At 41.3% G+C, this 27,889-nt stretch overlaps 1 protein-coding gene across 1 annotated transcript in view; it reads right to left on the reverse strand.

Moving 5' to 3' along the window:
* LOC126153665 (protein jim lovell-like) overlaps window positions 1-27,889 on the reverse strand; it is a 791,593-nt gene that overhangs the window by 694,054 nt on the left and 69,650 nt on the right. The gene's annotated exons all lie outside the window — the stretch shown is intronic.

Raw genomic sequence — 27,889 nt, forward strand, 5'->3', positions numbered from 1 at the left:
AGCATGTACACGCGTGAGGCAAGGTCTCAGTTTCATCAATCATTATCCTGAGTTTATTATATAGTGTTGAGTAACTTTTATTTTCTCAAGTTCTCGATTTTTATTGTGTTCTTGGCGTTCCGCACAGCACTTGGCTGAGGTAGCGATAGACGAACAGATGTACGAGTAGTCGCGTCCGCCTTCACAAGACTCTTCAGAATTCCAACGGCCCTGAGACCTAATGTCCTTAACATATTGCAGCCTCTCTTTTAAATTCTTAGGTGGTTGTACAATACGTCCTATGCCGCTTCCGCGGTGGTCTCGCGGTTCTAGGCGCGCAGTCCGGAACCGTGCGACTGCTACGGTCGCAGGTTCGAATCCTGCCTCGGGCATGGATGTGTGTGATGTCCTTAGGTTAGTTCGGTTTAAGTAGGGGGACTGATGACCACAGCTGTTAAGTCCCATAGTGCTCAGAGCCATTTGAACCACTACCTATTTGTAGCACCGCCGAAAGGTAGAAACACGTAGTAGAATGTGCGAGAACAACTCCACATCCAAATCTACATCTATTTAGACACTCTGCAGGCCAACGTAATGTGTATGGTGGAGGGCACCACGTAACGGGATATCGAAAGCGGCTGTAATGTTGGCAGTACTTCGAAGCGAGCTCTCGAAGCTGCGAAGGAACAAAGAAACGCGCTGAATTGTTTACACTGGCACCACAGGTGCAGAATGAACACAATACCTGGCAGCATGACGTAATGGTGACGTACTCTGACCAATCACAAGCCTTCTGTGGGCTACAGACTGTCATGACAACAGCAACCAAACAGTCTGTAAAGCACTTTGTCGGAAACTCGAGATTTTATCCAGATTTGACGCAACAATTAAACAGAAATGTCGTCGCGAGAAAATTCGATCTCTTGTCATAACTCGTTTACAGCAGCTATCAGGTATTTTGAAAAAAAAAAAAAGTAGTTTACGCTATGGCAAGATTTATGATTCGTAGTAGTCGATAGGCTTTTTTGTGCATATTTAAGTGTCATGTGTATCACATATGTCTAGGTGTTCAGGGCGATTGCAGAATTTCTGTACAGCTATCATATCATCACAGTGCAAAAATTTTACCTTTACTTATTATTTAACATGATTTGAATAGGGCCATTAGGCCCTCTCTTACATCGGACCAGGGTTTTACGTATACTGTTCCCTTATTACATCATAGCTAGCTAAGAAATAACAATTTCAATATGAAAAATAGTATTAAAATGATTTGAGTGTCTATAGTGACAATGTGAGTGAATAATTACTGCCGCTAATAATAATAGTAATAATAATAATAATATTGACAATATAAGATGTCGATAGTGGCAGGTATAGAAAGAATTTATAGGTGTACAAACAGTTGTCTTATTTCTTCTGATAAGTGAGTTCTTGGAAAAGGAAATTCAAGGAGGTTGCATCAGCTAAGAATGATCATCCTACATGTATGAGATTTCGGTCAGTAGTGTTATTGCTAGCGTATAAACTGTGTATAGCATATGTTCTTTAAAACTGAATTACATATGTTATTAAGTACATAGTACATATTCTCTAAAACTGAATTACATGGCTGCCGAAGAACGCTGTCATTTTTACGCAGATGTCTCAGATAAATTTCAAAATTACACAAGCACTGACAAGCAAGGCGTCTCTTGAAGAATGACTCTGACTGCTTAGCAAAATATTTAGCTGTATTTCTCTGACTATCGCAAGAGAGGTGAATCGATACGGCTTCATTTAGAGGTTGCTGATCGAGCGCGGCGGGCCCAGGGACGGCGCCTGCACGACCTCAGCTTTCCGGCCGTGCGTATTTCACTTGCCCTCGCTGACTTTTACTACGTGCCATATATTTTCGTTTTAGCAGTTATGGTAGAGCTGTCCTCTGTAAAATCAATTAAAATTACGCAGCGTAAAATGGAAGGATAGACTATAGTCATTATTTTGTCCGAAGAAAACTGCGCCAGGAAAGTGATGCAGATTTTGCACTGCCTGCAACGTCCTGCGTTCAAGAATATATTTGCATTCCGTTCACCTTCAAGATTTATGTCACTCCTCACTTGTGATTTTTGTTTCAGTGACAGTGAAACCCTGTACTATTTCATTCGTATCTCCATCATCATTATCTTTATCTGTTAGAGACGGTGTTCTCCGTTCCTCGCCATCCCGTGCCACACGGGTGTAACTGTGTTAGTTCATCACATTGTGCAGTATAGATTTTCTGGGCCTGCCTTGTGATTTCATTGGCATAATTTTTCCTTTAAAGATATTCTTTACAAACTCTTTGTGTCGAATTTAGGTAACATTTTTTCTTTTCATTAAAGTGTTAACGTCCCATTTTCGGTTATTTCTTTTAGTACATGTTCATTTGTGTTACTGTTAAAACGGGTATTTATCGTGACTCTTCTCTATACCCGCATCTATATTACTACCATTTTTTCTCCTTTCCACTTTCACAGCAAAAGTTTAAAACCCTGCAAATAAATTTCTGGGAAAATATCTTTCGAACTTCTGTAATGAGGTAACTCCTAACAAACTACATTTATATCTGAAGATTGGTTTGATCATTGCGAATCTTCTTCTAATATCGATCAGAGATCCACTGTCATTAGTAGCTGCAGCAGCTAATCAGCAGGATTCGTTTACTTGCTTTAAAGCGGTATTTCCAATCTTAATGACAGATCTCACTTGCCTGATCAATATGTCTATGATTTTCATTTTGTTTGTGCTTATACATGTGTCGCCAATAATACTCATTAATCATCATCACTGTCATCGACATGATAAATTATACCTACTAGCCTGTTCCGTCGCAGAACTGTTCACATCATCGTTTCAAATGGTGGACAACTTTTCATTTCCTCTTGAATTATATTGTAAAGCAGATTGTTTTGTCTTCCATGCATTAAACATGATTTTTCCATCTTCTTCTCCATTTCTTTAGAAGAAGTGCAACTGACTCTAAATCATATCAAATAACAATATTCTTCTTATGATTTAGGGGCGAGAGTCATCTACACAGTACATAATCCTCATTTCACACGATTCGGTATCTCTTATTTGCCCCGAAGCTACATATCCTTACGACAATAATGGGAATGCTTTCCTTTCGAACGTCACGTTTTAATATTCGTCTCATTGTTCCGCTGAAATCCTTAAATATTTGAAATTTCATTTCAACATCGCCTAATTTTGCATGCTTCAGCTGGTACCCCTAATATTTAAATTCAAGTATTTGTTCAATTATTTATCTAATTATTTACAGTTCTGGTCTTATTATTTCGAATCCTCGACATGCCTTCAGTTTACTTCTCACAAACTAAGAAGATTTTATATAAGTATAGATTCTACTTGATGCTACTTCGTGTTTTGTTATCGCGGTACGCAGTTTATTAACACGCTTTTTACGTTGCATGGAGTAACATTGGAGGGTAGGCAACGCTTACAGATGTCCCATTAATTATGGGATAAGACCATCCGGGGCAACTGTATCGACAGCACATGAGCTCGGCATCAACATTCAAGAGATATTTCGACTAGAAAAGTAGACAGCCCTTTCCATTTCCGTCAATTTATGGTCCCGTTTTTAATCCCATATTCTTCCGTGAGTGACAATTCAAACGATGCGCATTTGCGAGAAATACATTCAAATGGCTCCTACTGAGCAAACCAACTTACCGTAGCAAGGTATAAAAATAGTCAATAGCGTGCATATTATGTCGGTAATTTATCGACTCGAAGCTATTTTATCCTTGAATACCACCAGTCTTCATTAAATCTGACAATGCTGGAACGATTGTAACACCTTTATGAAATATTTCAGGAACGAAGCGAAAGCTGAATTGCACACAATATCGCCTGTATGGAATCTCAAATGATAAAGGAACAACAGTCCAAAACATTGGAGCTTCTTGTTTTAGGATCCACAGGAACGCTATATCTGCAAAAGATTTCCCTTAGACGGTGAATCCCTTCAGATAATTATGAATTATGTGTTAAGTACTTAAAAGAGAGAGATAGATAGATAGATAGATAGATAGAGAAAGAGAGAGAGAGAGAGAGAGAGAGAGAGAGAGAGAGAGATAGATGTTCATCGTTATGATGTTTGTGATGTTGTCGGAGTGTGTAACATTCCATGACATATTGAAATTAACGTAAGCACCTCCCTAAAGAGTTGTTAAACTAAAACTGGAGGTATGTTAATCACCCGAGTGTACAGATCTGAAAGAATCATGCCAATACATGCTTAGCAAGATGATACTAACCGGTCGTTGTAGAAACCTGGTATTCAATATAATGTCTGTGAATTTAACCAATCACCGGGAAAGATGGATGCCAAAGTGGAATACCAGGAATCTGTAAAATAATACCATTTACACCTTCTATTTCCGAATGTCGTTTTCACACCTGAAATTATTGCGCTAGATCAGCGTGTAAATTCTTGGACGTTGGTACACTAGAATGATACACCTTCGGAAACGAGATCAAAATCTGGCTTTCACGATCGACGACAAGACACGACGAATCTTGCTTCTGTCTGCAACAAAGTATCTTCATAGGACGTTTCAGTGCCATTTTTTCTTATAGTGAAGATGGACTGCTCACCATTGTCTTCCGTTCCTCGGTTATGTAACAGCAGATAAACAGCGAAAAGGAGATTTCAGTCTGAGCTTAAGCATGCAGCTAAAAATACTTAGAAGCGTTTTATTTTGTCTTCAGTCTTTTGCTGTTTTTTTGTGAAGCCCTCTACAACTTCCCGTTCTGTGCCAACCTCTTGATTTCAGAGCAGCGCTAGCACACAACGTCTACAATTATTTTTTGGAGATATTCCAATCTGTCCTGACCTTGCAGTTTTTGCTGTCTAGGGGTCCCTCTAGAAGCACGGAAGCTATACCCTGACCTCCAAACATATGTACTGCCACGCTGTCTTCTAGTCGGCGCCAATGTGTTACTCATCACTGATGTTGTCAGACATACACCAAATACGTCCTTACTGTTGTAAGGACGTATTCATATTTTAAAGTCTATCGCTAGGAAGCCTCGATATAGGATACTAATTGCGATGAGAAGTAATAGGGTTTATTAACTTCAGTTTAAATCATATCAGTTCTTCATTTCTATAGGTTAACGCTGACTTTTATTTCCTGGTGATAGTGGTAATGAGGCTTTCACAGCAATTACAAGAGTGCAATAGTACAGCATAAAAAGAAACGGGTAACGGCTTTAGTGATAGAATCGAATTTTTTACTGCAAGTGCTGCGTGATTCTAGCACAATGGCTGGTAGCAACAGTTCCTTCATTACACCTTTTGTTAGAACGGACAAGGAGCTTAGCAAAGTCTACGAGTATTTATCTCTAGCTTCGTCCTGTGCTGGTAACACGAACTCCTTTGAATTATTAACCTCATAACAACATGTTCGAAGTGCCAAGTAATAATAGCGTGATGTATGGTTTTTCAAAGAAGTCTAACTTGTAAAAGGTAGAATTATAAAATTCAAAAGTTATCAGTTCGCATATCTTGAGTTACAAGTTTATTCCTAACGTTTTACGTCTCCGGTTTCGTCGTCGGTATATCTGACCTTGATCCGAGGCTGTTTTGGGCACTAGTAGTAACTGTGGAAACCTACCTGGCCATCTTACGAGGGCTGCGCGAGTATATTAGGGCAGTGGGGCTGTCACTTTCTGGCCTTTCAATAGGACTGAATTTCTTTTAAGGTTTACTCCCCTAGGGAGACTGGCTTCCATACGCCTAACAATCTCTCCTACCCTTTACATTCAACTGGATACGACAGGAAAAAATGACCTGATGAGGACACGCTTAGCGTAGGAGAAAGGGACCGATGGCCCTCTGTGGGGTACACTTGGTATGGCTCCTCCCCTTTGGCCTGTCTGGCTTGGGTGACCCTTCTGGTAACTAAGCTACCGCCGGCAAAGCGCACTGGATCCAGAGCACGCAAACTTCCTCGTCCGCACGTCACGTTAAGGCGGGGTCGTCGTTAATGTTGGCAACTGAAACTGGAGCCACTATTCTTCGTGTTCGCATTCGGTTATCATCACGACGTCGATTGCTGTCTTTCAATTCTACCACCCAGGGACTTCCACTTCCCGCGACACCATACCCAGTAAATAAGAGCGTCTTAATGCAAGCGACTTTTGGCCCTGCTGTTCAGTCTGAACATCGAAGAAGCAATGACGGAATCATAAAATTCAAGAGCGGAATTAAAATTCAAGGTGAAAGAATATTTGTGATAGGATTTGCTGATGACATTGCTATCCTCAGTGGAAGTGAAGAAGAATTCACGAGCGGACTGAGAGTAACTCGAAGAAAGACCAAAGTACTGAGAAGTTTCAGAAATGAAAATAGTGTGAAACTTATTATCAGAATTGGAGAGCACGAATTACATGAAGTTAAGGACTTCTGCTACGTAGGCAACAAAATAACACAAACAGAGCAAGGGAGGCACACAGAGCAGACCAGCACCGGCAAAAAGGGCATTCCTGGCCAAGACAAGTCTACTAGTATCAAACATAGGCATTAATTTGAGGAAAAAATTTCTGAGAATGTACGTTTGGAGCACAACATTATAGATGGTGAAACATGGACAAAATGAACAATGGGAAAACCGGAAAAGAAGAGAATCTAAGCATTTGAGATGTGGTGCTACAGAAGAGTGTTGAAAATTAGGTGGATGGATAAGGTAAGGAATGAAGAGTCCCCTTCTTCGCAGAATTGACGAGGAAATATATGGAAAAAACTGACAAGAACAAGGGGTAGGATCGTAGGACATCCGTTACGGCATCACGGAAAAACTTCCGTGGTACTATAGGGAGCTGTAGACGGGGAAAACTGTAGAGGAAGACAGAAACCGGAATACGTCCAGCGAATAATTGAGGACGGAGGTTGCAAGTGCTACTCTGAGACGAACAGGTTGGCACACCAGAGGAATTCGTTGCGGGTCGCATCAAACCAGGAAGACTGATGACTCAAACAAAACAAAAAAATAGTTGCTAGCGTTAAATTCATGGCCAGTTTCGTCAGCAAACTGTTTCTTGTACTTACAGTAGTGGTACTGCGGAGTGACTCGAGCACAAATCGTACAAGCTCTGTGACGAAAATTTTGTTGTTCAGCTAAGTTTCGTTAGGTAGACGTGGCCTGCATGACCCTGTTCGTACCACATTGTAAGTGGTAGCTGGCTGCGTCATTGTCAGATCTTCCAAGGAAAGACAAAGTCTTCCGTTGCGGCTGCGCTTCGGTGGATCCACTGAAGCGCATCGGCCATTATTTGCCCGACCCATTTCGTAGGACGAATGGTATTAAAGCAGCCTTTACTTCAGAAGAGTTGATACTTGTAGGCTGGTGGCATAGTTACCCCTCTCCTTTTTTATAACAGTAGTTAATACTATCGGCTAGCAACTTTGATACTCCAGTAAACTTGATATCTTTGACTCTGTGAGCAGACATTGATATCGCTGGCCAGATAGGTCAAGAAATTGTAGTAGCAGAGGTTGGCACTGCGTTACGCATTTTCGGGGCATCCATTGACTTTTCGTGGGATGCTTATAGGTTAGCGAGGCGCCAGAAGAAAAAAAGAAAAACTACGGTCGCTCTGTCCTAGGGGCTGTTCGCTGTAATACCAGCCAGATAAGGTTTTCTACTGCACTGACAGTGAGAACAGAAGTCCATGGCTGTTCGTATGTTGAAACAAGTTACGGATTAACTGATGATTTTTCAGTCTTTTATGAGTTTAATTTGTTTGAATAATGCTTTATGTTATTTCTGATGTTTTGCAATTTTTGACTCCTGCAGTATAGTTTATGTCCATTTCTGGCTCCAACCACGTGTGACTAGATGAGTCTTTGTTATGTCTTGTGGTCGCAAGGAGATTCTTCCACTGCTTGCTCTTCTATATATTAGCTTAAATAATGTTTCTCTAGCATTTTCAATAATTCATAAGTGTATTTTTCACAATTAAGCCAACGTTACTTTGTGATTATTTGCACGTGGTATCAAACAGTTTTTCATGTACCTCACGGTGTTAAATAGATCCCCTTAACTTAAATTGATTAGATACTGATCTAATATTATTCCAGTCAATTTGAGTGTGTAATTTCTCATCCTATATCAAGGTTTCTTCGTCAGGCGACACACTAGTTATGAAAATCGCGTCTTTTTGAATAGATCCCTACTGCGCCCTACTTGTAGTGTACTCTCGTTTCTCTTGCATTTTCCCTTTATTCATGCAATCATTCATTTCTCCATACATATGTCAGACGATTGGGAATATTACGATCATTTCATCACTGAGTTATTGTCATAAGTGTGATGTTGCCTTTTGTTCAGTGAACGTATGGCTTGAGAACTACATTCCACTGAAGAAGACTAATGTGTGCGTTATTGATACGAATAAACATTAAGATGATCTCACCTCTATTCTTTTACTGGAAGCTTAATGATAGCGTTCCCCTTTCTTAAGTAATGCTACTGAATAATTTGAAGGTGCATAGTGGCCGACCCGCTATTGTTACACGTCAGGAACTGCAACTAAAAAAAAAAAAGTACTTCGTAGTTACGTGCATGAATAACGGTCGAGCAAACATCTTTTCTTGCACCTCCGCACAAAATGGAAACCCTTTCGCACCTTTACAGACGCCTCTTGCACGATGTCAAAGTTGTGTCTTTGCAGCATAAAATCTTAACGAGCAGTGTTGCATGTAAATCAAGTATTGTAGCGTTTTCCATACTGACTGCATTGGTTGTTTGCACTAACTGTGCAGTTCACAGTTCTGTGCAAGCGTGAGTAAAGGGTTATTAAAATTTTGCCAAGTTGATGATGAGTCCCATACTTCTTTACAGAGCGTAGGGAAACGACGCGGGAGACCCGAGCCGCCTTACTAGGCAAGGTCCTAGTGGAGGTGGTTTGCCATTGCCTTCCTCTGACCGTAATGGGGATGAATGATGATGATGAAGACGACACAACATCCAGTCATCACGAGGCAGGAAACATCCCTGACCCCGCCGGGAATCGAACCCGGGACTCCGTGCTCGGGAACCGAGAACGCTACCGCGAGACCACGAGCTGCGGACTTTGCTAAGTTATCTTAAGCAAATTATTTGCATATCGAGGATCTGGATCATAACGCGAAGTAGATCCTTTTATTTGCAAGTAAGTTATAAAAAAATGGCTTTGTTCTCACGTACACCCTTCGGCGAGGAAATCGACTAGACGAAAGAAGACGTTAAATCAGTTATGATAGCATGGATGAAAGCGAGTCGTCAGAATTTTCATAACAGTCGACTGCCAGACAGCAGGTCGATAGAAATGTCCGAAAGTTAGCAATAACTCATGTTCGCTTCTGTGGTACTTTAGAATTACCATCGCGAAAATATGGTGTGAGAAACACATCAGAATGCAAAGGAATTTTCGCTAGTTGAACACTTCTCTTGAGTAGGACAAAAAATTAAATGATCAATTTGATCGTGTTCATGGCAATTTGTTCGTCTTGAAATACACATCTGTAACCATACTGTGCGATTTGCTTTAGTTCACATCAGAGGTGAATTCCGATAAGATCTCCAAGATATTAAAATCACAGGATAGCATTGGATATTGGGGGGGGGGGGGGGGAGACAACTGATGTGCCCAACAAGACTGAATTCAACATAATTTTCTGGATATGTTTCCTCATAACAGTCACAACAAGGCCACTGAAACTGCGGCTAAAACTTCCGTGTTATTCAGTGACATTTATTTCGCAAAATGTCCCGACATCATGCTTAGAAAACGTTTGTGTTAGCTGATCGTGTCCGCGGAAGTCTACGTACTTAAAAATCAATTTGTCATTGTTCTACATTGCGTAGTTAATTCGAAGCCATTATATAGGTTGTGGTAATTTATTAACGCAGACTTGCTTGACGCTGAAGCTCTTTCCCAGTGTCCGCCGCTCGTGGTCTCGCGGTAGCGTTCTCGCTTCCCGAGCACGGGGTCCCGGGTTCGATTCCCGGCGGGGTCAGGGATTTTCACCTGCCTCGAGATGACTGGGTGTTTGTGTTGTCCTCATCATTTCATCATCATCCAGGACAGTGGCGAAATTGGACTGAGCAAAGGTTGGGAAATTGTACGGGCGCTGATAACCGCGCTGTTGAGCGCCCCACAAACCAAACATCATCATCATCATCATCTTTCCCAGTATATTGTCTAACAAATTAGTTCAAGCAAATAATTCAACTTAATTTGTCGTTCAGATCTATGAAAGTGCAGCACATCTGTTACGTTATTTAATCGCTTTGGTTCCAACAACCACCAGTGTCCATGGAAGCTGAGCCTCCCTGAGGCGGGCTACTAAGATACTAATGTAGTCTGCTAATTATTAAGAAAGCGATACTAACCTTAAAGACTAGCTCGTAGTTCTGCCTTCATTATTATGTTCTTGTTAAGTCTGACTCAGAAAGACATAACGTAACTCATCTAAGAGGATAAAAAATAATACTTGGAAAAATAGGAGATACCTGAAATTGATAACAGATATCAGTAATTCAGAGGTTAAAACACTAGGGTCTTATCTGCGGTCCAGTCATTCTGTGCGTACAGTCGACTCTCAATAAATAGAAGTTCAAGCGACCTGACAATACGCTCAATAACTGAGAGCTCTGTTTAACGAAAGATTCACTGGCCATGGTGGAATCAGGAAAAAGTCAAAATGAGAGTATAATTCTTAAAAAACGAGAGAGTAACAACTACAGTTCAAATTAAAAGAACTCTTTTACCTACTTCATTATTTTTCATTCTTTTTAATATTTCAGACGAAAGATACAAACAAATTTTTGATAATACATGCAAAAACTTCAGTTTCACACATTTTTCCACCCTGAACAAAGTGTCCATCAGTGCTCACATTTTCTCCGTAAATCTTGTTAAGAGTGATGTTATGCCTTTTTAAGTTAGTGAGCGAGTTACTTGCGATGAACCCTTCAGCGCCCTGATCAACAGCGAATGATTTAGATTTTTGTTTAAGCATATAGCCCCGGACATATAGTTTTCCTTTAAATTGACTAAGCCACTAAGCCATTCCAATAAAAGTTCTTCAAGGTGCGGGAACTTTGCTGAGTCCGCTTCCTCCTTCCTTATGATAAGTTTTCAGCAATTAACATTTCAGCTTCACGGTTCTCGACAGCGTGGACAATTTATTTATTTCACTCAACATTCCACGGCCGATAAAGTGCTCCTGCTAACGTTAAACCCTAGTACTTTCTCGAAGAAAACCTACACGTTGTAAGATGGCCATATCCTTGGAGCCCTCAGATGTCACCCCGCATTTTATTAATGTACAGGTGATCGAAATTATTTAACAAGTGTTAATGAGTATCTAAATTGCCCCTGAACTCAGTGCCCTTATGATGTAACTGTTTCACTATATTGTAAAGGAACCGCGAAGAACAAAATTTGTCCAGATGAGCATTACGCCCTGCTGGCGATCACGCGATAGACGCATGTTGTGCTGATGCCAACTCCTGCATACTGTTCACGTGATTATGGCGTACTACGCAGGTAGACGCACCCCAGGGAAATGACTCAAACTCAACGTGGGTCTGACAGAAGAAGTGAAGGGAGTTTGCGCAAAAACAGTGGTACAATTACGATTTCGGGTAGTATATCGCCGGTACAAGAAAGACATGAGTACTGCGGGTAAAATAATGAAATAATTAAATGTGACAAAGTGTCTGATATGAGTAGCCAAAGTGGTGCATCAGGTATTAAGTTTAAATATTGACAGTTGGTCACAACGCCGGCCGCAGTGGCCATGCGGTTCTAGGCGCATCAGTCTGGAACCGCGCGACCACTACGGTCGCAGGTTCGAATCCTGCCTCGGGCATGGGTGTGTGTGATGTCCTTAGGTTAGTTAGGTTTAATTAGTTCTAGGTTCTAGGGGACTGATGACCTCAGATGTCAACTCCCATAGTGCTCAGAGCCATTTTTAGTTGGTCACAACAAACAAAGTGCAAAATAATAACTTAAAACTTAAAACTAATAATTGTGGGTTTCTTCTTTCATCAAATGCTTTTCCGACAAAACATCACAACGCAAGAAGCGACTGGCTCAGCCAAGGTTCACCGTTATCTTGAAAGTAAAAGAGAGCACATTACTGGCATGCTGCAGAAACCTTCTTTTCCAGTATAGAAGGTAAATCACAACACTCTTTTAACATGAAGATTATCGGAGTTAGTGTTCAAATAAAAATACCACATGTTTTAATATTTCCTTTCAGCAGTCAGATTAGAGCAAACAGAAATTAAAACCGATGTGCAAGTAAAAGTAAATATTAATATACGAGTATATACAGCGCGACACTTATTGAAGTATATGAAAAAAACGTAAATTAGTTACAAATTACGGCGTGCACACACTTTATTCAACATGTAAACGTCACTACAGGTATTCTGATTTATGTTAAGACATGTTCGATATGCCTGCCATCATTGCTATGATGTGGCGAAGACGAATACCGAAATTCTGCATGACCCGCTGAAGTGTCGGAACATCGATGCTGTCGATGACCTCCTGAATGGCTGTTTTCAGCCCAGCAATGATTTTGTGGTTATTGCTGTACACCTTGTGTTCAATATAGCCACCACAAAAAGGAGTCGCATATGTTCGAATCCGGAGAATATGGTGGCCAATCGAGGCCCATGCCAGTGGCGTCCGGGTATCCCAGACCCAGAATGCGGTCCCCTAAGTGCTCCTCCAGGACATCACACACCTGGTTCGATGGGGTCGAGCTCCGACTTGCATGAACCACATCTTGTCGAAATCAGAGTCATTTTGGATAATGAGGATGAAATCATCTTCAAAAACCTTCACATACCGTTCGGTAGTTTCCTTGCCATCAAGAAATGTCGCACCGATTATTCTATGACTGGAGATTGCATATCACACAGTCACCCGTTTAGGGTGAAGAGACTTATCGATGGCGAAATGCTGATTCTCAGTCCCTCAAATGCGCCAATTTTGCTTATTGACGGGCCCATCCAAGTAAAAGTGGGCTTTGTCGCTAAATCAAACAATACAGCACATACTAATTTCCATCATGCCCCGCGGAATATATATATATACCGGCACGGTGAGACATTAATACTATCATGGCATGTAACTCGTGCATAGTTAATTGGGAGTTAAAGGACAGTTAACTAATTGCACAGCTTTTGAATGTTTGTCTATTAATGTTTACATTGCATATGAAATAGAGGAACGGGAAGGAAAGGGAAAGGATGAGTGGGAAAGTAGTGGCTTTCACCCGCAAAGAGGATTATGGAAATGCAATGGCGTAAAGTAGAAAATTGTGTCAGAACGGACTCGAACTGGATTCACCCCATCTCATGAGCGGTTGCCTTAACCGCTTTGGCCATCCTGACCGACCCAGACTTCCGACTTATCTCACGCTGTAAGGCAGCGTCCCTCTTCCGTTAACCCTCTTCCTCGCAAGTTATGACATATACATATAATATGCAATGTGTACATTAACAGACAAATATTCAGAAGTTGTGTAATTACTTAACTGTCCTTTAACTCCCGATCAGGTATGCACGAGATTCATGCTGCGGTAGTATTAATGTCTCACCGTGCCAACTATACAGTAACATTGTTGAGAAAACAGAAGAGTGTCGTGAAGAATGGAATGACAAAACAACTATCTGAACAAGTGGCGAAACAATTCGAATCACCGAGTGTAAAATAGACGCTGACTTCGAATTATATATAGTTCGATGTATGGTGTGGTCCAAAACACATAGTATGCCTTCAATTTATCGAGGCAACAAGCTCTATTTGTCGAGAAATTCTATTTATTGTGGCTCTGAGCACTATGCGACTCAACTTCTGAGGTCATCAGTCGCCTAGAAGTTAGAAATAATTAAACCTAACTAACCTAAGGACGTCACACACATCCATGCCCGAGGCAGGATTCGAACCTGAGACCGTAGCGGTCGCTCGGTTCCAGACTATAGCGCCCAGAACCGCACGGCCACTCCGGCCGGCTCTATTTATTGTGGTTCGAATTAACAAGAGTCGTATTTCACAGTTTCCCTACGTGTTACATTTCTCCTACCGAATGTTGGAAGAATCCTTTCGAGAGAACAACTTATTTTCTCTTCCATGTTTGACTTAGACAGTACTACGCCTCTAACGACCTCGAAGTTGACAAAACGTTCGTCGTCTCTTTCTTCCAAGCAAAACGCACGTAATGGCATGTGTCCCTGATGCGCGTCGTTTCGTCGCTACGCTATCTCGCTCTATTTTATAGCTCTGTCATGAATGGATCGGAAAAGTTTCCAGGCTATCACTAAACACTCCTATTCTATCGAGACGCCGGCGGAGTGTTATTGCGAACTTATTGCTTCGCGTGAGAAACAATTTTGCGGGAATCGCCCTCCCGATATCTGGCGAGCAACTCGGGGCCATTAATTAACTCGCAGAGTTGGCGAGGTGCTAGTGACAATGAGCGGGCCCCGTGCGGCTAACGGGGAACGCCCAGCGAGGTGGCAATCCGGAACGCGTCATTAGCACGTACAGTAATGACAGGCCGGCTGGCGGCTGATTGAATTACGTGTGGGAGCCGAGTGTTACCTGCGAGAGTACTATACAAGGCGCGAGGAAAGCAGGGGGCGGGGAGAGTAGCTGGAAGCAGTGTCCGCTTGTGCGAACCAGTTCTTGTCGCCGCAATTATTGACAATACTTTGAGGCCATTAAGTGGCCCACTTCGGTCCACCGACAAATGACGTCCGCCTACCTGCCATTACCGAGCACTTGCTCCGTAATTTGAGGGAAATAATACACGCAATTTGCTAGAGTGTATTCATATGGCTGACACAGTCAACTCACTGTCTCTCTGACAATCTGGAGCTCTTACGGTCCTGTGATATCTCGAGCGTTCACCGCAGCTAGTGTGGGTTCTGCGGAGGTCTGAACCCGGATGTCGACGTGTATGTACCGTCTCACCGGCGTAGATGCCATCAGGGGGCAAGTGCGTCCTCAGTGAAGGAGCTCGACGGGTACTTATCTGCGTGTACCATCCGTCTCTCAAATTCTTCTAGTTAAAAACGTTTCTACAGTAGTGCACCGTGAATACGAAAGAATTTTCTTGACTACATACGAGAGAATTGTATTACACAGCTCTGCTCGTACAAAAATTAAATCTTCTTAATAAACTGTAAATACCTTATAATATGGAAATGTGGGCCTACCTTGAGGAAACACAATTCTTCTTATTTTAATACCCATCTTCAGTGGGTTCATTTCTTCTCTATCAAATAACGTATAACGAAATTTTTGCGTCATAATACATACGTTTTTGATATTATGATATTTACATTGATAAACATACTAACCGAAAAAATTAACAGGAAAAATATATATCTTAGTACACAAGTGGCTGACTGACATTTGGAGTACTATTATTTCTCTTCCGTTTGTCATCTGCAGCTAGTCACGGTTTTTCAATGTTATGTTACTTCACTTGCCAAAATATTAAGCCTAAAATAATATTATCGCCATTTCGTTTTGTATATAAGGTTATATTACAGTACTACTGTCATTATTTTACGTTTTGCTGCCAACAAAGATTCGCTGTTTTATTCTTTAACTAGAGTTGTGTTTGTAAACAGAGTTAACTTACTTTTTGTAGATTTTGGTTTTTCATGCTCCTACAGATTGTTCGGCTGTTGTTCCCTAATATGCACTGTTTCACTGTTTGTCTGATGTTCACTTGTTCCGCCCTCTTATTCTATGCGTGCTATGGAGGGGGGAGGGGATTTGATAGCAGAACGTAATATAATGACAGAAGTACTGTAATATAAAATTAAGGCTTTACGTTTTCGCAAGTTACGTAACAGAACGTTGCAGAAGCCTGGGTAGTAGTAAATGACAAACTGGAGAAAAATGGTAACTCTATTGCAAATAGCAGGAGTCAATGTGTAATACTGTAATACTACCGTATATATTTTTCCTGTTCGTATTTTTCTGTTAATTCTTTTAACACTGTATATACCATGATATCAAAAACTGCCATGAATTATAATGCACACATTTCTTATACGTCATTTCACAGATGTTACATATATTAAAAGGATCCGCTAAAGATGGAGAAACTTCACTGAAACTTTTTAGGTATCAAAACATTTGCTAAAGACAGAATCATCGGACAAAAATAGAGCTTCAGTTCGAAATGGTTCAAATGGCTCTGAGCACTATGGGACTTAACTCCTGAGGTCATCAGTCCCCTAGAAATTAGAACTACTTAAACCTAACTAACCTAAGGACATCACACACATCCATGCCCGAGGTAGGATTCGAACCTGCGACCGTAGCGGTCTCGCGGTTCCAGACTGTAGCGCCTAGAACCGCTCGCCCACCCTGGCCGGCTAGAGCTTCAGTCACAAGACGATTACGTAAATACCTTTTAGTTCATTTTCGTTATCACATCGTAACAAGACGTCTTACAGAAATATTAACAACTCACAAGTGGGGCATGTTTATACCAAATTACTGTAGAAGAGCCTATTACTTGGAAATAAAAGATTTGTACTGCGTATCAGATCGAATACTGATAAATCGAATTAGGGCAATGAGTAGATGTCAGTGACGCGAAAATGGTCTGTTTTTAACGACAGATTGGCCAGTCCATTGCTCTTCTGTTCAGTCGGTTTTCTTCAGTCGAATGAAAGAACTGATTGAAACCAGTCTCCGCGGCCAGTTCAGCTATATGAACGTTTTCATTCATTCTACGGTTGTGAGTGGTTTCGCTTAATATGAGGCAGCCGTATGACACAACTCTATGACGACTATGGCATTTACGTGAAGGTTTTCACTCAATAGCTGGTTTGCACCCGTCACCTATAATTCTGAGGTAACGTGAACGGTAAGCATGTAAGATTGATCGTTTGAAGTCTTAATCACCTGCTGTTTAAGCATATACCGTCATTTGTCGAAAGCATTTTTTTTAGATAAATATTAATCATCATTCGTTAATTTTCTTTGAATTTATTAAAGTAATATAGTTTCATAATACGAAATCCGTGCAGATAATATATATCGCACTGAGTTTATCATGAGAATCTTTCATCATCCATTCAAATGACTTCCTCCATTCCCTCGCCACTGAGCGTTTATGTAATCTGATCCATTGTCCACTATTATGAAAACGCCTATTCATAAACATGGACGAGAAACCGAAGTGGAAGTTACTTATTGGCACTCAGTAGAAAGCATACATCGGAAAGTCAATAACAATGATGACAGGCAATAGAGAGTTCAGTCAAAAGTAATGATTTAACAATGGCAAGACCATCTTGTTCACACAGACTGGTTTCTCTCAAAAGGATGGATAATACAATCGATAGATAAAACTACAATCGTGTCGACTGTTTTCCAACAGCAGACTGAATCGATTGTTTTTATTCGGTTGTTCCCATCACCAGCAGATAACTACGCCTTTAATAGTTCACCTTGTTATATAGAACAAAACGTTTGCATTATTTGTAAAACAAATGGGTTTGAAATATTAATTGCTAAGAAATTTCATTTTCTCTCACCAAAATTTACTAAGAACAAACATAACCTGTGCTTCTCCAGCAGGCCAAAGTTCTGTAACTGCTGAGAGCAAGCTGCTCATTCGTTCAAGTTTTCATTCCTGCTTCATTCCAAGAGTTCTCAAATTTGTGTGTGGCAGGGTGTATTTCCACAGACTTTTTTAAAGTCAATCAGTTTCTTTGTGTTGGGTTCCTCAGCCCCCATGAATGTGTTATAGGCTAAAACTACGATTTCGCCATGGCTGTAATTAAGCTTTTGTGAAAAATTGAAAATACTAAGTCCAGCAATGATTCGAATAGCTTAATGAAATATGAAACGAAAGTATTGTAGAATGGATGCAGACAGTCTTTGGGTTATGGCACTGGGACAAAGCGTAGGTTTATTCGTAAGGCATACAGATGTGATTTAGAGATAACAAATTACAGAACATGTATTCAAAACAGAAAATTTCCAAGCTCACCGTAATTAGTGTGAATAATCGAAGATTTGTGCTAAGAACAGGAAAACCTCGGGGGATTGATACACATCCATTGTCTTCACCATCTGGCCACCTCGCTCTCCTTCAGTCATTCAAGATCAACTTCTATCAGATATTCATAATATCATGTCCTACTGATTTCTAAACTTCTCTTCTTTGTTTTTTACGGTCGAAAGTGCCATTCACAGCTCTTTGGTCATTGGTATACTCTCAGATTAGCCACTTGGCCCAGCGTCCTCATATAATACAAAAAATATGTCAGTTATAATTATTTATTACCTGTAACTCTTATCACTATTACTTATAACCCAATTATTATGATTTATTGTTCGTACGTAAATCATTGGAGTTACAATTATGTGAGCCGGTCCTTGTGGCCGAGCGGTTCTAGGCGCTTTAGTCCGGAACCGCGCTGCCGCTGCGGTCGCAGGTTCGAATCCTGTCTCGGGCATGGATGTGTGTGATGTCCTTAGGTTAGTTAGGTTTAAGTAGTTCTAAGTCTAGGGGATTGATGACCTCAGATGTTGTCCCCTTAGTGACGCTACCAAGCCATTTAGAGAGCATTTGTCACGAATAAAACACCATATTTCACTTTACACTGAAACGGATAATTCCATAACGTAAATGACCTAATTTAAACATTCCCGTGGATAAACTATTACATTATGGGGCACCGTCGGTCACTGCGTAGTAAATTCAGTGAAAATATAAAATTCTTCCTCCGTCTTTCCAGTAGCGTGTGTTTTTCGCCAACGTACATTTCGCAGCACACCTTCATCATCAGGTCTTCACTTGTTATTGAAGGTTCTTCACTGCTATGTTAACACGTTTATGTGTCAGTTTTGCTGATTTCTGTTTTACAGATATCACAATGAAGTAACTGCCACACAGTTACACTGTTATCTGAACGTATGCAAACGGAAACAGAAGTGATATCTGTCGTTAGCCCAAGCAAGTGTTACAAGTCCTCTGTTGTTCCTCATCTGTACAGGGTGGTCAGAAAGAGTTCTAAAAGATGGTAAAGATGTTGCAGGGTTGTTTGTGCTGCGAAATAATTGTTAAGAGAAAAATTCGGTACGTTGCGCCGTTTCCGAGGTAATAGCATTGAAGTTAGCCAATCAGGGCGTTGAGAGCGTAAATTCAAGCGGCTCGCCAAAGCGGCTCGCCAAACATGTGCATCGTTTGGTTTCCTGAAACCGAACAAGAGAGCGATGCAAAAACTGGATCGAACCCGAGGCAAAGATGGAGCACTCTCGGGCGCTATCGTCAACGCTATGAAAACAACTGACAGTAATTGTATCTGGCGGGTCGCTTGAATTTTAATTCGCAACGGCCTGATTGGCTAATGTCAGTGCTAATTTAACTCGAAAATTGCGCAACATGCCTAATTTTTTCTCAACAATTATTGTTCAGCACACCCGGCAACGCGCTGATAAGCTCTTCATGCTGTTTCTGACCACCCGGTATAAGCGATTTATGAGACAATTTGAGCATCCCTCTCAGATTGTTTGCAGGTGATGGTGTCGTTTACCGTATAGTAGTCATCAGAAGACCAAGACGAACTGCACAATGATTTAGAAAAGGTATCTGTATGCTTTGAAATGTGGCAGTTGACGCCAAACAATAAAAGGCATGAAGACCTCCATATGGGCACCGGTACTGGAAAAGATCCGTTAAATTTCGATTACACTACAAATCACACATTAAAGGTTGTCGTTTCAACTCAGCGCCTAGGAATTATAACTGAAATTTGGACCGTAACACAGAAAATGTCGTGGGGAGGAGAATCAAAGACTGCGTTTTTTTGGCAGAACACTTTGAAAATGCAACAAATCACTTATCCCTGCTCTTTTGGAGTAATGTTGCTCGGTATGGGAACCTTATCATATGGGATTGTTGAAGAACATCGAAAACATTCAAACAAGGGCAGATCGTTCTATACTATCGCGAAATAGGGTTCAAATGGCTCTGAGCACTATCGGACTTAACATCTGAGGTCATCAGTCCCCTAGAACTTAGAACTACTAAAACCTAACTAACCTAAGGACATCACACACATCCATGTCCGAGGCAGGATTCGAACCTGCGACTGTAGCAGCAGCACGGTTCCGGACTGAAGCGCCTGGAACCGCTTGGCCACCGCGGCCGGCGCGAAATAGGGGGGGGGGGGAGATTTAGTCACGGATATGATACGTAGGTTGTGGTGACAGTCATTAAAACAAAGGCGTTTTTCTTTGTGGTGAGATTTTTTCGCAATATTACAATCACCAAGTTTCTCCTCCGAACGCAAAAATATTTTGTTGACTCTCATCTACGTGGGGAGGAATGATCACTGCAATAAAGTAAGAAAAGTCAGAACTCACTTGGAAAGATTTAGATGTTATTAGAGAGTGAAACGGTCGAGAAATAGTGGTTATGTGAAACCTCTACCAAGCACTTTGTAAGTAGGCTGTTTAGGTTTTTATGTTAGTAACGCCACGTAGCGCTCTATATGAAAATCAGTGACTGCTGTGTGAAGTCTGTGGCTGGTTTGCATTGTTGGAATATTTGCCATTGTAGTGTTGGGCAGCTGGATGATGATGATGTTTGGTTTGTGGGGCGCTCAACTGCGTGGTTATCAGTGCCCGTACAATGACCCAATCTTTGCTCAGTCCAATTTCGCCACTTTCCTGGATGATGATGAAATAATGAGGACAACACAAACACCCAGTCATCTCGAGGCAGGTGAAAATCCCTGACCCCGCCGGGAATCGAACCCGGGACCCCGTGCTCGGGAAGCGAGACCGCTACCGCGAGACCACGAGCGGCGGACAACGGGCAGCTGGATGTGAACAGCGTGTAACGTTGCGCAGTTGAAGTTGAGCCGCCAGCAGTGGTGGATGTGGAGAGAGATGGCAGAATTTTGAGAGCGGACGATCTGGATGTGTGCCCATCAGAAAGAGTAAATTTGTAATACTGCATATCGTGAATGATATATATATATATATATATATATATATATATATATATATATATATATATATATATAGGGTGAGTCACCTAACGTTACCGCTGGATATATTTCGTAAACCACATCAAATACTGACGAATCGATTCCACAGACCGAACGTGAGGAGGGGGGCTAGTGTAATTGGTTAATACAAACCATAAAAAAATGCACGGAAGTATGTTTTTTAACACAACACTACGTTTTTTTAAATGGAACCCCGTTAGTTTTGTTAGCACATCTGAACATATAAACAAATACGTAATCAGTGCCGTTTGTTGCATTGTAAAATGTTAATTACATCCGGAAATATTGTAACCTAAAGTTGACGCTTGAGTACCACTCCTCCGCTGTTCGATCGTGTGTTTCGGAGAGCACCCAATTACGTAGGGATCCAAAGGAAACGGTGATGGACCTTAGGTACAGAAGAGACTGGAACAGCACATTACGTCCACATGCTAACACCTTTTTATTGGTCTTTTTCACTGACGCACATGTACATTACCATGAGGGGTGAGGTTCACGTACACACGTGGTTTCCGTTTTCAATTACGGAGTGGAATACAGTGTGTCCCGACATGTCAGGCCAATAGATGTTCAATGTGGTGGCCATCATTTGCTGCACACAATTGCAATCTCTGGCGTAATGAATGTCGTACACGCCGCAGTACATCTGGTGTAATGTCGCCGCAGGCTGCCACAATACGTTGTTTCATATCCTCTGGGGTTGTAGGCACATCACGGTACACATTCTCCTGTAACGTACCCCACAGAAAGAAGTCCAGAGGTTTAAGATCAGGAGAACGGGCTGGCCAATTTATGCGTCCTCCACGTCCTATGAAACGCCCGTCGAACGTGTACCTCACCCCTCATGGTAATGTACATGTGCGTCAGTGAAAAAGACCAATAAAAAGGTGTTAGCATGTGGACGTAATGTGCTGTTCCAGTCTCTTCTGTACCTAAGGTCCATCACCGTTCCCTTTGGATCCCTACGTAATTTGGTGCTCTTCGATTCACACGATCGAACAGCGGAGGAGTGGTACTCAAGCGTCAACTTTAGGTTACAATATTTCCGGATGTAATTAACATTTTACAATGCAACAAACGGCACTGATTACGTATTTGTTTATATGTTCAGATGTGCTAACAAAACTAACAGGGTTCCATTTAAAAAAAACGTAGGGTTGTGTTAAAAAACATACTTCCGTGCATTTTTTATGGTTTGTATTAACCAATTACACTAGCCCCTCTCCTCACGTTCGGTCTGTGGAATCGATTCGTCAGTATTTGATGTGGTTTACGAAATATATCCAGCGGTAACGTTAGGTGACTCACCCTGTATATTGAACATTATTAAGGTAAATACATTGTTTGTTCTCTATCAAAATCTTTCATTTGCTAACTATGCCTATCAGTAGTTAGTGCCTTCAGTACTTAAAATCTATTTAGCTGGCAGTATTGGCGCTCGCTGTATTGCAGTAGTTCGAGTAACGAAGATTTTTGTGAGGTAAGTGATTCATGAAAGGTATAGGTTATTGTTAGTCAGGGCCATTCTTTTGTAGGGATTATTGAAAGTAAGATTGCGTTGCGCTAAAAATATTGTGAGTCAGTTTAATGATGATCAGAATAAGTAAAGAGAGAAATGTCTGAGTACGTTCAGTTTTGCTCATCTGTTTGAAAATCTAATAACGTAAGAGGTTTATCAACACTGTAATTCATAAATTTTTCTAAGGGGACGTTTCAACTTAAAAGTGGACTGCAGAGCAGTCACCTAGACGTACAGGCGTCTTATTCGAGTCAAGCTGCAGCAAATGGATGCATTGTATAGCTCATTTTCAAGAACTACTTTTTTTCTTTTTCAGTAAAACCTGTGCATGGTATGTGTTGAGCGGATGTCTGATGAGCCCCGGGCAAGTGTAGCCCATGTCGTAAATTCATTCACAGGTTTCCTTCCCATCTCGTACGTAACGCTGACTTTCGTAAGGACGCGGCGGTTCCCATCAGATGCTGAGATAGGCGGCAGAGTTCACGCGGAGGGTAGCACGTGGCCAGACACCGACCCGGCCGGAGACCGCCGGCCCTCTTGGGGCACACATGTGTGGCTGTCGGTCCCATGCGGGCGGGGGCCAGAGCCTTGGATCGAGCACAATGACGATTACGCACGAGATACGGCTCCCTGTCAAGGGGACTGCTATCGAGCTCCTCATAGACACGCTTCTCCTCCAACTTCTGCTCCTTCCTCCTCGCCACGTTGAGGATATGCTGTGCGAAGACGTAGCAGTCCCGTAAAACCTTTCTGAGTAAGCTAGGCCCGTATCAGTGTAGGTAACGCACTGAAGGAGTGTTACCTAAGGCGTCAATATACGACGTGAAGTCAGTAAGCGCCTGCACTTTCGTTCGAACCGTCTTAAGGTTGGCAATACGGCTTAGTGCGCTCGCCAGCTGCTAGATGGCAATCGTTTCCTTCACATGGCCTATCCCTCTCCGCCAGTGGAGAACAACCTTCTGTAATCCTTTTTTGTGGTCTGGAAGTGTACTAGGAGCTGAAATCTATGAAAGACTTTTAGCACAATACAAGGGCAACGTTTTACCACAGAAAAGTGTTTACCAGTGGATGGAACAATCCAAAAAATGAGAGAACAAGCGTGAAGGACGATCCCAACACTGAGCAAGTCCGTGACCTATTTTGAATGAGCGAGGAGTGACTGTTGAAGAGAAGGAAAATCAAACACACGTTAATCATTGTCCTGAATATGACATAATTTATGTCCGGCTCAACTTTCGTAAGGACTATGCAAGTTGTTTAAGAAAACAACTCAGTGAAGAGCACAGAATCTTCCAGCAGCCAATGGAACGTCGAATGAATGAAGGTGAAACGTTTTTTGAAATGAAAATTCACTGAAATAAAACTAGGGATGTTCCGATAACATCAATGTATCGATCGAATTCTTGTCGGGTCTTCAGCCAGACCAAACTGTCATCTGAACACAATATTTCCGCTGCCCATCTGACCACCATCATGAGGCGAGGAAAGCTACTCTGTTAACGCCGATAACCTATTGAAATGACTAGTAATTAATTCTCCCTGCGATACTACACCTATGAGTAATCGAAAACTATCGATATTTATTCTTATCGATACATTTTTAATTTTTGTACACAATTGAAGTAACGCTGAGTATATATGATAGTTTACTTGATTGCTTATTTTATGTCGTCTAACATAATTTTTATTCTTTATTATTTATTTAATCTTTAGATAAGAAAGTCACCTTTCGGAAGGTTTCACAAAAACAGCAATTGCTGTCAATTCAAAAATGGTTCAAATGGCTCTGAGCACTATGCGACTTAACTTCTGAGGTCATCAGTCGCCTAGAACTTAGAACTAATTAAACCTAACTAACCTAAGGACATCACACACATCCATACCCGAGGCAGGATTCGAACCTGCGGCCGTGGCGGTCGCTCGGCTCCAGACTGTAGCGCCTAGAACCGCACGGCCACTCCGGCCGGCAATTGCTGTTAATATTTAGGAGACAATTTAATTCTTTTCACAGTCATAGTTGAACCAGTTGTCGAAATAAATTCATTGCCGACAGATGATGCAATTACGATAATATATTGTTGAGCAAATTTGCATGAACATGGGTAAACGGCTGTCATGTATTCTCGTTCTGACACTGGGTTGCATTTTAAAGACATTACACGATTTGACAAATAAAGAGATACTTCGTTACTTTGGTGAGCTCCTGCTTCTTTTTGCTACCGCGCTCTACCAGTCTACCATGTTTCCAAAAGTTGTATCCTGTGTTACGATAGACGGAGATCCAGTTACCTCTGATTAACTTCGGCTACTATGTTGCTCATAACCCCCACTTCTGAATTATTGCCCTTATGTTGCTGGATCTCAAAGATGCAGGTTTTCAAACCTTGGACCCAGCAGAGTATAAGGGCTGTACGACATTCAGTTCGTTTAACCCATGTCTCTTCTTTAGTTCTCTCAGTAAAGCGATGGTGGATTCTGTGACAGTATTGGCGAGTCTGTTATGATACTATTAACTTCTAGGACAAACAGTTAATCAGCGGTATAATTTAGGATATTGTAACATATGCAAAATCGATTCGATACAAGTACGTTTCTTTCGATACCGAGTAACTATCGAAAGCATAGTTTGATTCTAAAAGTAATAGGTATCGAAACGTATCGAATAATTACTTGTCTATACGTTTATTAGAACATTTCTAGATGAAATATGGGTTCATCACTTTGAACCAGAAAATAAAGGTCAGAGCGTTGAATGAAAACACCCCTTAACATCCAGCCAGAAAGAAACTCAAGAGTCAACATTCAGGAGGGAAAGTGATTCTCACAGTTTTTTGAGACGCACACGGACAGATTCTGGAACATCAACTGGAACAAGGGTAAGTACGAAATGGTCAGCATTAGAGTGAGCTGTAATGGGCTGAAGCGCGTAATTCGAGAAAAACTCCGACGTCTATTGTACAACGACCTTCTTTTTTTGGTGAAAAACACTATTGTTAAACAAATTTTTCTTCATTTTGTGTTAGCGAGCACGCTTCCACCTATAGCCGCTCACACAGACCTTTTCAGAATTTTTGAGACGCTGGAGCATCCTAGCCCCAAGATCTCTCATCTCGCCCCGTTGGATTTCAATTTACATGGTGACAATAATTGAACTATATGAAATAAAATCGTCATAACTTCTGTACCGTTTGGGTTAGGAAGTTCAAACTGCACGGTTGGTCGCGTGACATGAAGGAAATTAGTATGCGCTGTATGGTTTCTTTAGCGACGAAGCCCACATTCATTTGGATGGGTTCGTGAATAAGAAAAATTGGCGCATTTGGGGGACTGAGAATCCTCATTTCGCGATCGAGAAGTCCCTCCGCCCTCAAGGGGTGACTGTATGGTATGCAATGTCCAGTCACGGATTAATCGGGCCGATATTCCTTGAGGGCAAGGTGACTACCGAACGGTACGTGAAGGTTCTGGAAGATGATTTCATCCTCATTATCCAGAGTAACGTTGGTTTCGAAAAGGTGTGGTTCATGCAAGACGGAGCTCGAACCCAATGAAGGAGGAGAGTGTTTGATGTCCAGGAGGAGCACTAAGGGGACCGTATTCTGGCTCTGGGCTACCCAGAGGCCATTGGCATGGGCCTTGATTGGCCGCCATAGTCTCCAGATCTGTACACATGCGACTCCTTTTTGTGGGGCTATATTAAATACAAGATGTACAGCAAAAACCCCAAAACCATTGCTGAGCTGTAAACAGCGATTCAGCACGTCATCTACAGCACCGATGTCCCGACACTTCAGCGGGTCATGCAGAATTACGCTGTTGGTCTGCGCCACATCATCGCCAACGATGGGAGGCATACCAAACGTGTCATAACCGAAATCCGAAAACCTGTAGTGACGTTTACATGTTGAATGAAATGTGCACATACCGTAGTTTATCACTAATTTACGTTTTGTTCATGTAGTTCAATAATTGTCACTCTGTATTTTGTCCATTTGAAGATGGTTGAAGAGGTTAAGGAGCGTTCACGCACCAGTGAATGGGTACAGGGACGCGGTGCGTACTTGGCTTATTGCGTAACAAATAGCATTTTTCCCTGAGGATACTGGACCAAATGCATTGAAGAGCAGAGTGACTATGTTCTCAGTGATCTCGGTGAAGTTGTCAACCTGCAACTTAAATATTTAGGTAAAGAGCTTTCTATAGCTCACTGGAAGACTGTTCTTCGGCAGTGAAAATGCTTTTGTTTGGAAACTGATATGGCCAAGGAAAATTTTGGTAGAAAAACACTATTCCGTGGAGGATAAGATTCTTCCATTACAGAACTGGATCGTGCGCAGATTCGCAGAATCAGCCCAACGTCCATCGAATTCGAGAGTCTATAGAGCATAACAAGATACCGTAACCTAAAATACTTGAAATCACTATAGTCGACACAATAGTTTTGAGAGCTTCAGAAATTGTGTGGATAATCAAGATAATGCACATTTATTGTTCCGTCTCAGTTCCACATTTTTATTTTGATTACATCATTCGATCACTCTGGATCATCTTTACATCTATTTACAGTATTCTGATATGTGATTCTGAATAGACAAGACAGGTTGCTGATGAGACTACTTAGATATGAAGATGATCCAAAGTGATTGAAACATGTGATGTAGTCAAAATTGTGCAGCTGAGATGGAACAATAAATGAGAATTATTTTAAGAAACTTAACGTCATTGAATCTTGAAAGAAACAACATAAATTACCTTTTTATCAATAGAAACTAGTTATATTTTAAAAAGGGTTCCATATTATGAACAAATCTTCTTAATTATGTTAATATTAGTCTTGCAGTATTACAATAAAAATCGAGATTCCGAAAAAATCTAAGATGGCGGCTCTTAGCAGTACAGCAAAGTCTATAAACAACGGTAGTTCCTTAAGCCAGAAAACAAAACCGTTAAAGTTATTGGATCATAATAGAAAAGTTCATTGTCTGTATGGATTTGTAAGAAAAATAGAAGTACAGACTATAGCTAGTTGGTTCGAAATATCACTAAGAGATATTACAAGCTAACATGAAAGTGCTTTTGCAAAGTTGAGAAAAGAAGAACGACTTACTTAACATCAGAGTTGTGGAATGTATTTCCTGCTTTTAAAAACTCTACTGCACTACTGCTAAAATGCAAATAAAAGGGCAAATTCCTTTTGTTTAATCATTCGTGTCTATTCTTCCAAAGTAATTTTTATTTTGCCGAATGTTGGTACACCATTTGATTAACTCTTTATTTCTTG

This window comes from Schistocerca cancellata, chromosome 2, assembly GCF_023864275.1.
Source record: "Schistocerca cancellata isolate TAMUIC-IGC-003103 chromosome 2, iqSchCanc2.1, whole genome shotgun sequence".
NCBI classification, from domain to species: domain Eukaryota; kingdom Metazoa; phylum Arthropoda; class Insecta; order Orthoptera; family Acrididae; genus Schistocerca; species Schistocerca cancellata.